Consider the following 13,972-nt stretch of genomic DNA (forward strand, 5'->3'; position numbering starts at 1 on the left):
AGTTTAGTTATTATAATAAAGCAGTTTTAAATACGAACTATGATTGGAATATTTTTAAGGAATCGACATAGGCTCTTTGTCTCTTCTCCACCTGCCCTCCCGCTTTCCCATGAGATCTGAAGGTAGGTGAAGGGAGGGGAGGGCCTCTGTGTGAGTACGAGTCTCAGGTGTGGAGCTCCTGGCCGAGAGGCCATCTGGTGGCAGCCGCACTGCACGCTACCCTTCCTCCGTGGGATGGCATTGCATAGCCCTCCACTTTGTTGGGGGAAATGTTAAGAATTAGAAACTGGTACACAGGATGAGCTCCCTTTGAATGGCTGATCGGTTCAGAGAACTGTATTTGCCAAATCGCAGGTGGTTTTTATGAAAGGAGTGTGGCTATGATGCCACCTAAGAGCATTTTCTACTTGAGCTGCCTTTGCAAGGGGCATAAGAAAGCTTTGTTAGTTTGGCTGTAAGAGCTGGCTGTCTAATGCATTTGATGTTTGTTTTCCTTTTTGTGTTGCTATCTGAGAAATGCCAATTCTGTTCCAAATCTCTTCAGCTGTCCCTTGTTCTGACTTTGTGCTGCAGGATAGATGTACACGAAGACCAACAGTAGGTATTTGATTCCTCTGTAGCTCCTCCTAGGCTGTGCACGGGAGGCCCTAGAGGCCTGTTCCCTTCCTCTAGGAATAGTCACTAGTGCTTTGAATGGCAGAGGGGACCCAAGTCCCAGCCTTTGAATTAATGAACAATGGAGTTGCTCCTTCTTCATTTTTAAGAGCTTCAAACCTTGGGGTGTAGCTCATGGAAGTGGGATTTCATCTCCCTGGTGGCTCGGAGCCATATGCGTGCATTTTCCATTTGTTGGGAGTAAATGCTTATTTTCCAAATCCTATTAAACTGTGGAGAAGGCCTGCTTAGCTCCAAAGGCCACTGGTTCAGCTTGGCACGGCCCATGGAAGGCAGTAGGAATGCCCCCAGGTGTGGGTGGCCTGGTGGCTTTGGCACAAACATACTCTTAAATGTGACCTCATCTACCACGACCGAGACCGTCTGAGCCATACCGCATGATGTCACCTACGCTGAGTTTTGAGTTCTGTTTTCTTTGCTCTTATAAGTAAAGGGAGGGAGAAGGGAGGGAACATGGAATATTTTTCCAGTAATCTTTTTCTTCTCCCATTTCACAATAAATGGTGGTCCTCAGAGAGGAGCCCCAACCTTTGCTGTCCCTCTAACCCGTGCATGTATGTAATTGTGCTCGCTTACAGAAGTACACAGACAGAAATTAGTCCCCTTGGGGCCCCACGGTGCCAAACCAATGCCGTCCATGGAAATTGTTTGTGTGGGATTGGTAAGGGTGGGTTGGATAACTACGTCTACCTTGAAGCCTATTTGATGAGGAAGCAGAGGCAGGGCCATGGGAATGGCTGCTCACTGGAATCCAGCTGAAAATTCATAATGATGAGAGGTTTGCATTACATGACGGATCAAATGCCAAGAACTGCTTATTGGCTCATTTCTTACTTTATTTTACCCACGTTGAAGGAGATTCCCACTGAAGTAACCAAATTTGAGAGCCTGCCTACCTTTGAAGCCCTTTCTCCTTTTTCCTTTTCTTCATGCTCTTCTCTCTGGGCTCTGAAGACCAGTGACGGGATAGGGCCGGCTGCCCCAGAGGGCCCTGGGCAGCTGCAGTGTTCTGAGGCCCAGGCTGTGCAGAGAAGCGAGAAATTTCTTTGGAGTAGGTGGAAGTGAAGGCCAGTTTTGAGACCACAAAATGTGGGTGTACGGAGAGAAGGCAGTGGGAGGGTTTGGACACGCCAAGGGCCGCCTGACTTAAACCAGGGGGTTACTCAAGGCCCGTGGGCCGCACTTGGGGGTCACGTGTCACAGGATGCCCACAGCCGGCACCTCTCAGCCGGCACCTCTGTGGAGTGAGTGGGGACAGAGGGACGTGGCTTCTGTCCCCGAGCACAGTGGCTTCCTAGAGTCTCATATGCTAATGTGTTTGCTCCTGCCTTGCTTTTCTCTTTTTTTGTTTCTCTGCACTTCTAAAAATATGTATCTGGAAGGGTATAATGGATGGGGTTGGACTCATTTTTTAAGGATAAGAAAAGGCATCATAGAAGAGTTTTGCAATAAGAGATGGAAATTGATAAAGCACGTTTTTCTTTAGAAATATACTTAAACATATTCAGCTTTTTAGTTGTCATCCCTGAGGACTTAATGTGTTTCAGTAACTAATTTTATTCTTTTACAATTCTCCGATCTTTTCCAAAAGCGAGTGCCAAACTGGTGAGCTTGGCTGTCTTCGAGGAGGAAGCCAAGCCCAGAACCTTAGAGCCCAGTGACGTAGAGCCCAGTGCCCTGGGGGGCTGGTGGCCGGGGTGCTGCTCTGTGTGTGTAGCAACCATGGCCAGGCTCTGACTCGGCTCCCGCCGCCTGTACGGCTGCCCTGGCAATGCCGGCGCTCCTGGGAGGGGCTCGGCCCCACCCTCAGACGGTGGCCTTGCCCGTTGCCCTGCCTCTCTGTGACCCCCCAGCGCCAGGTGATGCCAGGGCAGTTCCCACTCTTCTCTCCTTGCTGTTTTCTTACCACACTTCTCCTCATGTCTCACCTACAGCGTGTCACACTCATCGGTTTCTTCCTCTCCGCGCCGCCCCCCCGGCCCCTCCCTCCCTCCCCTCCTTTTCTCTTCCTCGCCCTCCTTCCCCTCTGCCTGGCCCCTCCTGCGCTCTTTCCTCCCGGAGGGAGGGAATACCGCTGCACCCCCAGCACCGAGTCATGGGCATGGTCTGCTTGGGAGCACCGCCACGTCTCTTTCACATCTGTTTCTTTTATCCCTCTGGGTGGCAGTAGCAAGCTTGTTAAGGATGGAAAAAACATCTTGTTCAGGCTCTGCAGAGGGTGGAATCAGAGAGCAGTAGCCTGCGAGGGCCAGAGCTGCTGCCTCTAAGGGTTCTCGAGTGGCCTTTCCCAGGCAGGTGCTTGGACAAGGGGCAGCTGGGGCATTGGAGCCAGACGTCCTGGATTTGGAGCCTCCCTTCTCCTCAGAGGTCTCGGTTTCCTTTCCTGTGAAGTAGGGCTAATGCCACCAACCTCACGGAGCTATGGGAGGCACAAACAGGACAGTGCCCGTGGAAGCACTCTGTGATGAGTCAAGGCAAGCACCAGGTGGTAAATTGTAATTTGCAGTGATGGTGATGCACGGCTGACTTTCCAGCTAGACGTGGGGCCAGATGAAGGTCAGACTCCAGTTGAAGTGGAAGTTTGAGCAGCAGGCATCACTCATTTGATCACTGAGCCTCACACCACAGATTTTTCAAGGAAGAGCATTAGTGGTTGAGGTGAGCTCTGCTCAGATGTGTAACAGCTGGTATACCACCCAGTAACGATGGCCATGTCGGTGTTTTAGGGAAGGCAGGTGGGCTGGTGGGCTGACGCAGTAGCACTGGGTGTTATCCATGAGCAGCAGCTAGTGGTGGAGAAATGGCCTCATCCGGGGACTCTCAGCCTTCTAAGGAGAAGAGAAATGTTGCTCCCCACTTGAGTCCTTGCCAGAGAAGCTCAGGTTTAGGACGCCAGTTACCTGCTGCATGCTGTTTTAGAGATATTTAACCATCTCTAGTAAGCCACGGGTAGCAAGCATCCCAAGTAACCTTGCTTCTTGTCAGCCACATCAGGTGTTCAGGGTGAGCAAAATGGATTCCAGTGTGTGCCTCCCGAGCTCTGAATTGGCTTGCTAATTCAGGTAGGGTGAGGATAAATCAAACAGGAAGGCAAATGACCATGACACCTGGGAGAGATGAGCCCACGGGTTGCACTTTGCTAGGGTACATCATGGAGTTCTGCTTGGGAGGCCCTGGCTCAGAAAAAGGCAGGCAGGCAGTGTGGTCAGACTGGGTTCCTCAGAGGTCCTGGGAGCCAAGCCAGGGAATAAAGTGACGGGAAGGGGTTTTTGGAGTTCTGTTCATACATATAGTCAAATGAATAGACCACTGATCACCACTATGCACTGGCTTTAAAAAGTTTCTAGACTTTCCTGGTGATCTTGCAGACTTTTGCAACTGTTCAAGCCTGCTCACTGGAGCCTAGACTTAGAAGGCAGAAAAGGGGGCTGTGAGGGCTTCAGTGTCCCATGGGCTGCTGGGAGGAGGTGCTTCCTGGGTTTACGGCCTCAGAGAGCAGAAACAGCAGACAGGCTCCCATAGCCCATGTGATCAGGGGCGGGTGCTGGCCAGGAAGCGGGGGAGCTTGCCTGATGCACTGGCCTCCCCTGGCACTGGAGCGGCCTGGCCTTGGCCTTTGCATTCTGGCATTCAGGCTGGCTTCCTCATAGCAGTGATAAGAAATTTCACTTTTTATAAACTGCACACCAGTTTTTATATTATGAGTTAAATGCAGTGAACATGAGAGAATTCAGGCACATTTCCAGTAAGCATCTAATATGTATCAGCTTTTTGTACATGACATTCTTCAAGAGATTCAGAGATTTTAAAAAATATGGGCCTGTACTCTGGGAGATAGTAGGAAAAAATAAAATAGGTAAGACATGAACTTTTGTGACTTCAGAAGTGACAATATGGTTGTATAGAAGAGTGAACAGTGAAAGAATAGTGAAAGATTGCCCTAACTGAGCTGATGTTCCCAGGACCCTTTATTCGTTCATTCAGTAAGATCATTCATTCATTCATCCATTCAATGAAGATGAATTGCATGTTAGATACCAGACCCTGTCTCAGGCACTGGGGATATAATAGTGCAGAGGAGGGACAAAGTCCTGGCCTCCTAGAACTTACAGTCTCTTGGGGAATTAAGGTTTAAAACGAGCAGTTTCAGGATAGCTTATACATGTTCTGACAGGGCAAGTCCAGGTTGCCACAAAAGCAAATAAGAAAGCTGCCATATTACAACCACTGCATGATTTGGAAAGGGGAGTAAAGCTTTGGGTAGGTGAGCTTGAAATGATGTAGATGCAGACAGACAGGGGACGAGCCAAGGGCAACGTCCACTTAATGGGTAGAAGTAAGGAGTTAGAACTCAACTCGCTGTTGTCTATATTCTGCACAGTATGAGGAGACCAGTCTGGCTGGACAGAGGGTGTATATAGGAGTCTGTGGATTCTTCTATAAACTTCTCAGCACAGGTCCTGGCAGGCAGTACATTTGGTCAGTCATCCATCCTGTATTTATTGAGTTCTGCTATGTGCCAAGTACTGGGCTTGCTTCTATATGGGTGAACAAGAGACATAGTCCAGGCTTTCAGAGAGGATCCAGTCTAGTGAGGGAGACACACAATGAACAAGGAAGCCAGTGTACATAATTACAAATTGTCCTAGGTGCTAGGACATGAATGGCCGTGAGGAAAGCAAATAATGGTGGGCACCTATATAGCTAGGGTGGTCAGGCCAGGCCTCCTGAGAAAGTGACATTGAGATCAAGACCTGAAGGGTGAGAAAGAGGTAATCAAGCCAAGAGCAGGAGAAGGCGTTCTAAGCAGAGGGCCCAGTATGTACAAAGGCCTTAACCTAGGAAAGCGCTTGATGTGTTTAAGAATCTGAAAGGAGTCCGTGTGGCTGGAGCTCAGTTGGAAGGGGAGAGTCACAGACTCCGTCTGCCGTACCCTGAAGAGGGCAGGTCTACTGTGGAAGTAAACAGTGAGAGGGTAATGATTGTCCAGAGACACATCCTCGAGTCACCAGAACAAAGGGCAGGTGATAGTAGGTGGGTGAGACATTAGATGCTCAGCTCAAAATGACAGTGGTAACAGGGACCAAGAGAAGTGGGTGGATTTGTGATGTATGTTAGGACTACTGGTGTTAGGACAGATGATGAACTGGATTTGGGGAGGGAGAGAAGGGGGAAATCAGGGATGACTCCCCAGTTTCAGTCTTGGGCAACTGGTTAGATGCAGTGGGGACAAGGAAAGGATCAGATTTGGAAAAGGGGAAGTCAAGGATCTGCCTTTGGATAGGTTGTGTTTGGGATGCTTGTGAGATGCCCAACTGGAGGTATGTGAGCACAGAGGGGAGGCTGGAGTTTTGGTATATTAGTTATAGTCAAAGTCCTGCACAGGCTGAGATGAGTGAGGGACAGAAGGGAGAGTGAGAAGAGAAGACAGCCCAGGACCCAGCTCGGAGAGCTGCAGGAGTGGAAGCTGGGCCAAGGAGGAGCTGCCAGAGGTGGGAGGGAAACCACAAGGGGGTGTCCTCCGCAAGCCTGCAGGGGAAGGTGCACGCCGCAGGAGGCAGGGATCACCAGGGTTGAATGCTGCTGGGATGTTAATGAGGGTAAAGACCAAAGTGTGACCCTTGGATCACATAACACAAGACATTTGGGACATTGAGAAGACTTTTGGTGGGATGGTCAGTTGGAGTAGGTGAGGAGCAAACCCTACAGGAGGAAGTGGCAGCATTGTATATAGGTCACGTTCAATAGATGTGATTTCCCTTTCCATTTTCTTTTCCAAGGTAGAGTTCATGCCAGAAGGATGGATGATAGTGGAAGACTAAAAACCAGGCTAAGGAATAGATAATTCATCCCCCTGGGTGTGGAGAAGCCATTGAATCACAGGGTGGGGCTTGGGAAAGGGGCTGGAACAGGGTAGTCTACTGAGCGGGAGTCTGGCACCAGCATCATGTCCACCATTTCAAGGTGGACTTGGTTCATTTTAACTGGCTTTTGGCCACAGGCTGCACTCTGACCTCAGTGGGAACCACTCGAAGTTAAGCTATTACTGAGGGAAGGTGGGGCAGCGGAGGGAGTGAGGGAGGGGAAAGGGGGTCTGTGTTCAGGGGCCCCTTCCTCTATAGCAGCAGCTTCAGAAGGGGAGGTGATGCAACAGAGTGGGCGTAGAGCACCTTCCCACAGCCTGGCCAGGCAGGGCCACGCTGACGATGCCACATATCACACAGGCAGTCATGTGTCTGGAAGACTTCTGATCAGCCTAGGCCACCGTGCTACATACTTCACTTGAGTCATTTCACTACTAAGGAAAATTTTCATAATAGTTGAACCAATCTATTCCCTGAAAATCCTGGAGCTTAACTGTGTTAGATCACATTTGTTTCAGTCACTGCCCTTCATACATGAGCAATATGAGGTCCGGAGAAATCACTTTCATCATTCAATGAATGTTTATCAAGAACCTTACTAGGCTACTTACTAAGGCCCAACACTGTTCTAAATGACCCAGTCAGATGCTGCCTATTGGAGTTTATTGGTTGGAGAAACAGTCAGTAAGCAAGGCCATATGGTCATTCAGGGTCACACAAGCAGGTGGTAGAGCTGGCAGCTGCACCTCCTCCTCTGGACACTCAGCCCAGTTGTCTCACCACTCGGACCATATTGACCAAGCCCCTTCGTACCCTCTTCTTGGGAAGGGAGTGCTGAGCAGCATAGTTCAAGTGAATGCATTACACTTAGAAAATAAGGACTTTGAAAAGCCCGTCTAGATGTTATGTAATAAAAAGCATCAGCCAAATCTTCTCTGTTTTGTTTAACTGTAGGCTAGGTCTGGCTAATTCCTTAATGCCATCAAAACTTCAGTATGGAAACAAAGGAATCTTTGTCAGTTTTAATTATGAAACTTCAAGACCACTTTCAGTGATGAATTACTGAGGACAAGTAATTGCTTTCAGTGTCCTTCCTAAGTGCTAGCTCTTAATGAGCATCGGAGTCCTGTGCCCTGAAACTCCTATGCGCAGTAAGTCTTGTGTTCAGCAAGGTGGGTGCATCCATGCTGCTCTGTCCTTGGCTTCAGCAGGACAGCATAAGTCATTTTAGGGTTCCTAAGGGCAGGGGTGGAGGAGAGTGGCAGGAACTAGTGAGTTAATCGGTAGTTAATTGCATCTCACAAATCCCCTGCCCCACATGGTTTTATTCAGCTGTCTGCTGCCTCCTTTAGCCACCGTTCAGCATTGGAATTCCCTGAAAGATGGACTGGTACAGGATTTTATTCCAGTTCTTCACAACAGATCTTCTAGGGTGATGATTTTCTATTTTAATGGGGGCAGGAGGGTAGGAGAGATTCTTTGTTTATTCATTCACTCATTTATTCATCCATCCAGTATTTGTGTACTTAGAACTAGGGTTGAGAGAGCAAATGAGCCCTCTAGATTTTCTAATCCAGCAGGAAAATAATTACAAGTGGGCTGATCCTTAGGAAAGGGGGAGAAGACAATGCTACTTTTTTTTTTTTTTTTAAATAATTATTTTTTATTGAAGGGTAGTTGACGCACAGTATTACATTACATGAGTTTCAAGTGTACAACACAGTGGTAGAACATTTATATACATAATTCTAGGTTCCAGCTATCACCCTACCAGGCTGTTACAATATCTTGACTATATTCCTTATGCTATACCTTACATCCCGGTTACTAATTTATTTTACCATTGGAAGTCTGTCCTTTTTTTTTTTTTTTTTTTTTGTGAGGGCATCTCTCATATTTATTGATCAAATGGTTGTTAACGACAATAAAATTCTGTATAGGGGAGTCAATGCTCAATGCACAATCATTATTCCACCCCAAGCCTAATTTTTGTCAGTCTCCAATCTTCTGAGGCATAACAAACAAGTTTTTACATGTAGAACAAATTCTTACATAATGAATAAGTTACATAGTGAACAGTACAAGGGCAGTCATCACAGAAACTTTCGGTTTTGCTCATGCATTATGAACTCTAAACAGTCAGTTCAAATATGAATACTCATTTGGTTTTTATACTTGATTTATATGTGGATACCACATTTCTCTCTTTATTATTATTATTTTTAATAAAATGCTGAAGTGGTAGGTAGATACAAGATAAAGGTAGAAAACATAGTTTAGTGTTGTAAGAGAGCACATGTAGATGATCAGGTGTGTGCCTGTAGACTATGTGTTAATCCAAGCTAGACCAGGGCAATAAAACATCCACGTATGCAGAAGATTTCTCTCAGAACGGGGGGGTGAGGTTCTAAGCCTCACCTCTGTTGATCCCCAATTTCTCACCTGATGGCCCCCCTGCGACTGTGCCTGTCTTAGGTTGTTCCTCCCTTGAGGAATCTTACCCGTCTCTGGCTAACCAGTCATCTTCCGGGGCCATACAGGGAAATGTGAAGTTGGTAAGTGAGAGAGAAGCCTTATTGTTTGAAAAAGTTAGCTTTTTACTTCTTTGCATATTTATGCCCTGTGGCTTCTATGCCCAGGACAATGCTACTTTTTAAAAAGTTAGCCTTTTACTTTGCCAGTTTTCCTAAAAAGAGACAGTTGTATAATATGGTGTCTAAAAGTCAAAGTAAACTTTTTTTGTATTTCCCAATACTTCCTGATATGGCTGGAGATTGATCCTTGGGAATTACCGATGTAGACAGCAGTATATTTGCAGAGCCACTCTTGGGTCATGCTCTGGATGCGAGTAGCTGAATAAACAGAAACACAGCAGGAACACACTGTGGTATGAGGAATACCACCACTTCTGTTTGGTTTTAGATGATATGTTATGACAGCATTTGTTCTGCCAGCATTTATTCAGCTCCTACTCTGTGCCAGGCATTCTTCAGGTGCTGGGGAGAAAATGGTGAGCCGCCAGATAGGCTTCTTGCTCTCTGAGAGAAATCAGATCACTACATTCTTGGATGTGTAACTAGAGATAGTGCTCAGGAGGAAAGGTACCCATTTCTATGAGAGTCGGTTTTAAAGTGGAATTGACCTAGATTTGGAGGTTAGGGGAGGTTTTCTGGAGGAAGTAACTATGCAGAAGTCTGGAGAGGAATCAGTGAATGGGAGCTAACTAGGAAAGGTAAGGTGGGGTAGGAGGTGCTCCTTGTTTACCCCTGAAAGGATCCTCAGGCATCTTGTCCAAAAAACCCATTCTTTTTCTCCACTTTATTTTTCTCCTTAACATTTAACTGGCATCAAATACACTATGAACAATGCCTACCAGGTGTCTTCTTAGGTTTAGTTCAACATTCCATCTCATAAGACTCTCCTCAGCCACACTTGACATGCATCTCTTTAGAAAGATCTAGAACCAAACCATAAACTGCCAGCTGGATATTGTCAGGGGTTTCTCCTTGTGTCAATCATGCACTCGACAGTCCATGCAGCCACCCAGGAGCTGTTCTCTTTGTACTTCCCTGCTCAAATGACAGCTTGGGTGCTAGAGAACGAGCCTCACATTTAGTAGGTGTGGGACAGGCCCCGAGTGTTCAGGGTCCCCAAGGGATGTGCTCATCACATTCAGGGAAGCCCAAAGCCACAAAGTCCCCATCAGATATTTATAGTTCCTTCCTGTCCAGATGCAAGTTATCAATCAGAGGTCATTTTTATCATAAGCAATGTTGCCTAGTAACATAATTGACATTTTATCTTCATTAAGTTTTCCAGGGAAACAGAACTGGAAAGTTAACCTAAGGTCAAATTCTCAAGCAGAAGAGCAAAGAAATTTGTTAACCCTTTGCCCACATTGTATTTTTTCTTTATCTAATTTGTTTATTGTCTGTCTCCCATCACTGGAATATGAGTTCCAGTCTAGAAGGAATTTTTGTTTTTTTGCTTGGGGTAGGGCTCTGTTCCTTGAGCAGTATCTGGCCAGGAATTACACAGGAATGAATGAATGAGTGCATTAACTCATTTTCAGCTTAGATGGCTATGGCTCACAGATACCCAACAGTTGTGTGTTTTCTTTAAAATTAGCTAATGCAGAACATACTTGTTGAGAGCTGAATATACTGAGCACTGTGCTAATTGCTGGGAATATAAGGATGAACAAGACAACTTGGACTGGCATCACGGAACTTACTGCTCCTATATGGATTTTTGGTGGTAAAGAGGAAGATGTGCTCTGATCAGGTGGTCTTCCTGCACATGATGTACCTTTGTTAAAGGAGGGGGGAGGGGCCCATGTGGCAAATAATGTCCTTGACCTCAGTAAGAAATAAGTGTTCTCTGAAAGGATCATAGGGACCTCTGCTTTTTGCCTGTTTCTGAGATTGGAGGGTATTTATAGTAGTGGTGGCTTTATTAAAAGAAACTCCTCAAGCAAGGCCTGACAGACCCATTTCTGAGAAGCTCCTAGCTTGTTGGAATTTTGGTGCATGTAGGCTTCCTTGCTTAGCCTAGCATGTACACATCTGGATAGGATTCCAGAGTTCCCACAGCAGGAAAGAGAATTCACATCCTCTGTAGCTTAGTTGTTGAGAACATTTGCTCCCAGAGCCTTCCAGATTTGTGTTTTTTCAAGTATGTAGCTCATCAAGTTGCTCGGGATGAAGTTGGACACAGAATCATGCCCGAGTGTTAAGTATGGCCTTGGTAGGCAGCGCCTCAAAGGTAGAGCATCGAAATGACACAGAGTGTTGGGAAAGAGGAATTCACATCCTGTCTGGTCAATAAGGAAGCCACATTTCACCCTTTCTGAGCCTGTCAGACTGTGGGGGACTCCTGGTAATTTAGTGACGTCTGGCTGCAGTGCCAGCGGGTCCAGATGTATCTGCGGGGGAAGCTGGGTGGATGGGAAGGACCGTGTGAGGAAAGCACGCAGCATCCCTGTCCTGGCTCTTGGCCAGAGCAAAGCTCATTAACCTGCTTTTCCCCTTGCCTGATTTAGGTGACAAATGCATTAATATTTTACATGAGGGCAGGGTGGGCTGTGGAGGCCCCAGCTCTTTTCAAAGTATATTTCCTACCTATTTCTTTATAAATCATAGGTTTAAGAATCTCACCATTCCTTTTTTTTTTTTGTAGAGGTATTTTTAGTTGACTCTTAAGAGTTTCGGGGAGAGATTGAGCTAAAGCCCAGAAAATGACTGAGACATATTTGGAGAATTTACAACTTATCTTAGGAAATACTAGAACCTTCTATTGAAAATGAGCAGGGCCATAAATTTTCTTATAAATATCTGCTTTTATATTTGTATGCCAATGTCTGATAGATCTATACACCAATAAGGAAATCTACAATATAATTGTATGTCCTCACAGCAAAGTCTTGCATTACATTACAAGATTTTTAATAATTAACTAATTATTTTTTCAATTGACATTTTGTTTTTCCACCTTCCTTTCTATTTTAGGTTTGCATTTTTACTTTTTGTTCACAAGTGGCATTGGCAGTAATTCTGTAGGTCTGGCACAGACACGCTGTACTTTCTTCTGCTCTCTCTTCCTTCTGCGGCCTCTCCCTGCTGGCAGGTGCTTGGTTGATGGGTATGGTGGCTGGTTTGCCTTTGAATCTCTCTGGCAAATTAGCATCAGAAGCAGCAATCTCTGCATGTTGGAAACAAGCAGTTAAAATATCAGGAAGAATCTGTTTCTTCTGAAGAATACCCAGAAAAACTCATTAGCCAGACTTAGTAAAACCTCTGAATTACAGATTTTTTTTTTAAAGATGCAGTTATATTGCTTTCAAGTAGATTTTGAGCTAGTTTAAAAAAAAAGAAGCAACTATTGCCTACCCAATTCCATGAATGTTTATTGAGAGCCTCTCGGGTGCCAGTCCTTGTGTAAGCTCGGGGATATGAGATGAATAAAAGAACGTTCTCTGAGCTCATGGGGAAGACAAGGATGTCAGTGAATAATTGTAACACCTGGTGAGAAGCTCCATAATGAAGACCAGGCAGGGGGAGAAGGAGAAAGAAGGGAGGAGGGAGGAGGCAGGAAGAAGCTGAGTTCATCCAGTATCTTGAGGAATTGGCATCTGAGCTTGGTCTTTGAGGGCAGGGTCAGATTTACCACCTGAGAGGGGTCAGACTTCTCCCTCTTGGCAGGGCTGTGGGACGGGGTGGTAGTCATGGCTGAAGGCGACTAGGCCAGAAACACTTTCTGTGCAGTAGGGAGGCAGCATCGTCTCGTGGGTAAAGAGCCCTGACGCTGGATCCCACCGCCTGGCTTTGAATCGTCCCCCTTACACTTATTAGCGCTGTGACCTTGCCAACTTACTTACCCTCCCTCTGTTTCAATTCCCCATTTGTAAACTGGGGGTAACAATAGTACCTACTTCATAGCACTGGGAGGCAGCAAGTGAGTTAGTACTTCTAGTGTGCTTGGGACAGTGTCTGGCACATAGTAAGCTCTATACAGGGTTTGATAAATACATATGTACAATCCACGGAGTAAGGGCTTGTCAGCTCCCCAGAGAGAAATGTAGACATCGGCATCGGCAGCTGAAAAATCTGGGGAGATGATAACAACAGTGGCAGCACAGGGTTTTTGCATCTCTTCATGTATCCACCTAAGAAGATTGAGTAACCAGGCACCAGACCAGAAACCCCAGAACAGCATTTACAGTAAAACTAGATGACCAGGTATTCTCGTGAGCCCCGGAGTCCACGCAGATGGGGACAAACTACCAACAGCTACAGACTAGCAGGCTGGTTGCATCGGTGTGGGAGAAAGCAGAAGGAAGCCGTGGGGCATCTGAAGCGCCTGAGAACGGGGGCCCTAAAATAGCCAAAGACTCACTGGGTAGCTTGTCTGGATACTCTGAGAGTTGAGAATTCTCAGCTGAAATGATTTTACCAAGTAAGGTCTAAGGGGCCAGTCTGGCTCCTTGGAAGATTTGAAACCCACCCACTGGGGCTCTTTACTGCGGCTGGGCCCCACAGTAAGGAGAAACTGCTGAGAGCAGAGTGAAAATTGACCAAGAAGCAGCACCTGACAAAAGAAGGAAAAGGTCGAGAGAAAAGTTGGGGAGGAGGAGGGGGCGAGGCACCATCATAAAGCTAGCTGCTCTGTTTTTATAGCAGCTTTATTCAGGTATAATTTATAGCTCAAGAATTTACCTGTTGTGAATACACAGTTCAGTTGTTTTCAGTAAATCTGTAGAGCAGGGCAACCATTGGCACAATTCAGCTTTAGGACATTGGCACCACTCTAAAAAGTTCTTCCTGCCTTTTTGTGGTCATTCCCCACTCCCACCCCAACCCCAGGCAACCAGTGATCCATGTGTCTCTCTAAATTTGCCTTTTAGAAATCTCACATAAATGGAATCACAGACTATG

The 13,972-nt window shown here is 46.3% G+C and overlaps 1 protein-coding gene across 5 annotated transcripts in view; it reads left to right on the forward strand.

Moving 5' to 3' along the window:
- Positions 1-13,972, forward strand: part of TTC7B (tetratricopeptide repeat domain 7B) — a 245,701-nt gene that overhangs the window by 74,563 nt on the left and 157,166 nt on the right. The gene's annotated exons all lie outside the window — the stretch shown is intronic.

The sequence above is a fragment of the Manis pentadactyla genome, chromosome 11 (genome assembly GCF_030020395.1).
Source record: "Manis pentadactyla isolate mManPen7 chromosome 11, mManPen7.hap1, whole genome shotgun sequence".
In the NCBI taxonomy this organism is placed as follows: domain Eukaryota; kingdom Metazoa; phylum Chordata; class Mammalia; order Pholidota; family Manidae; genus Manis; species Manis pentadactyla.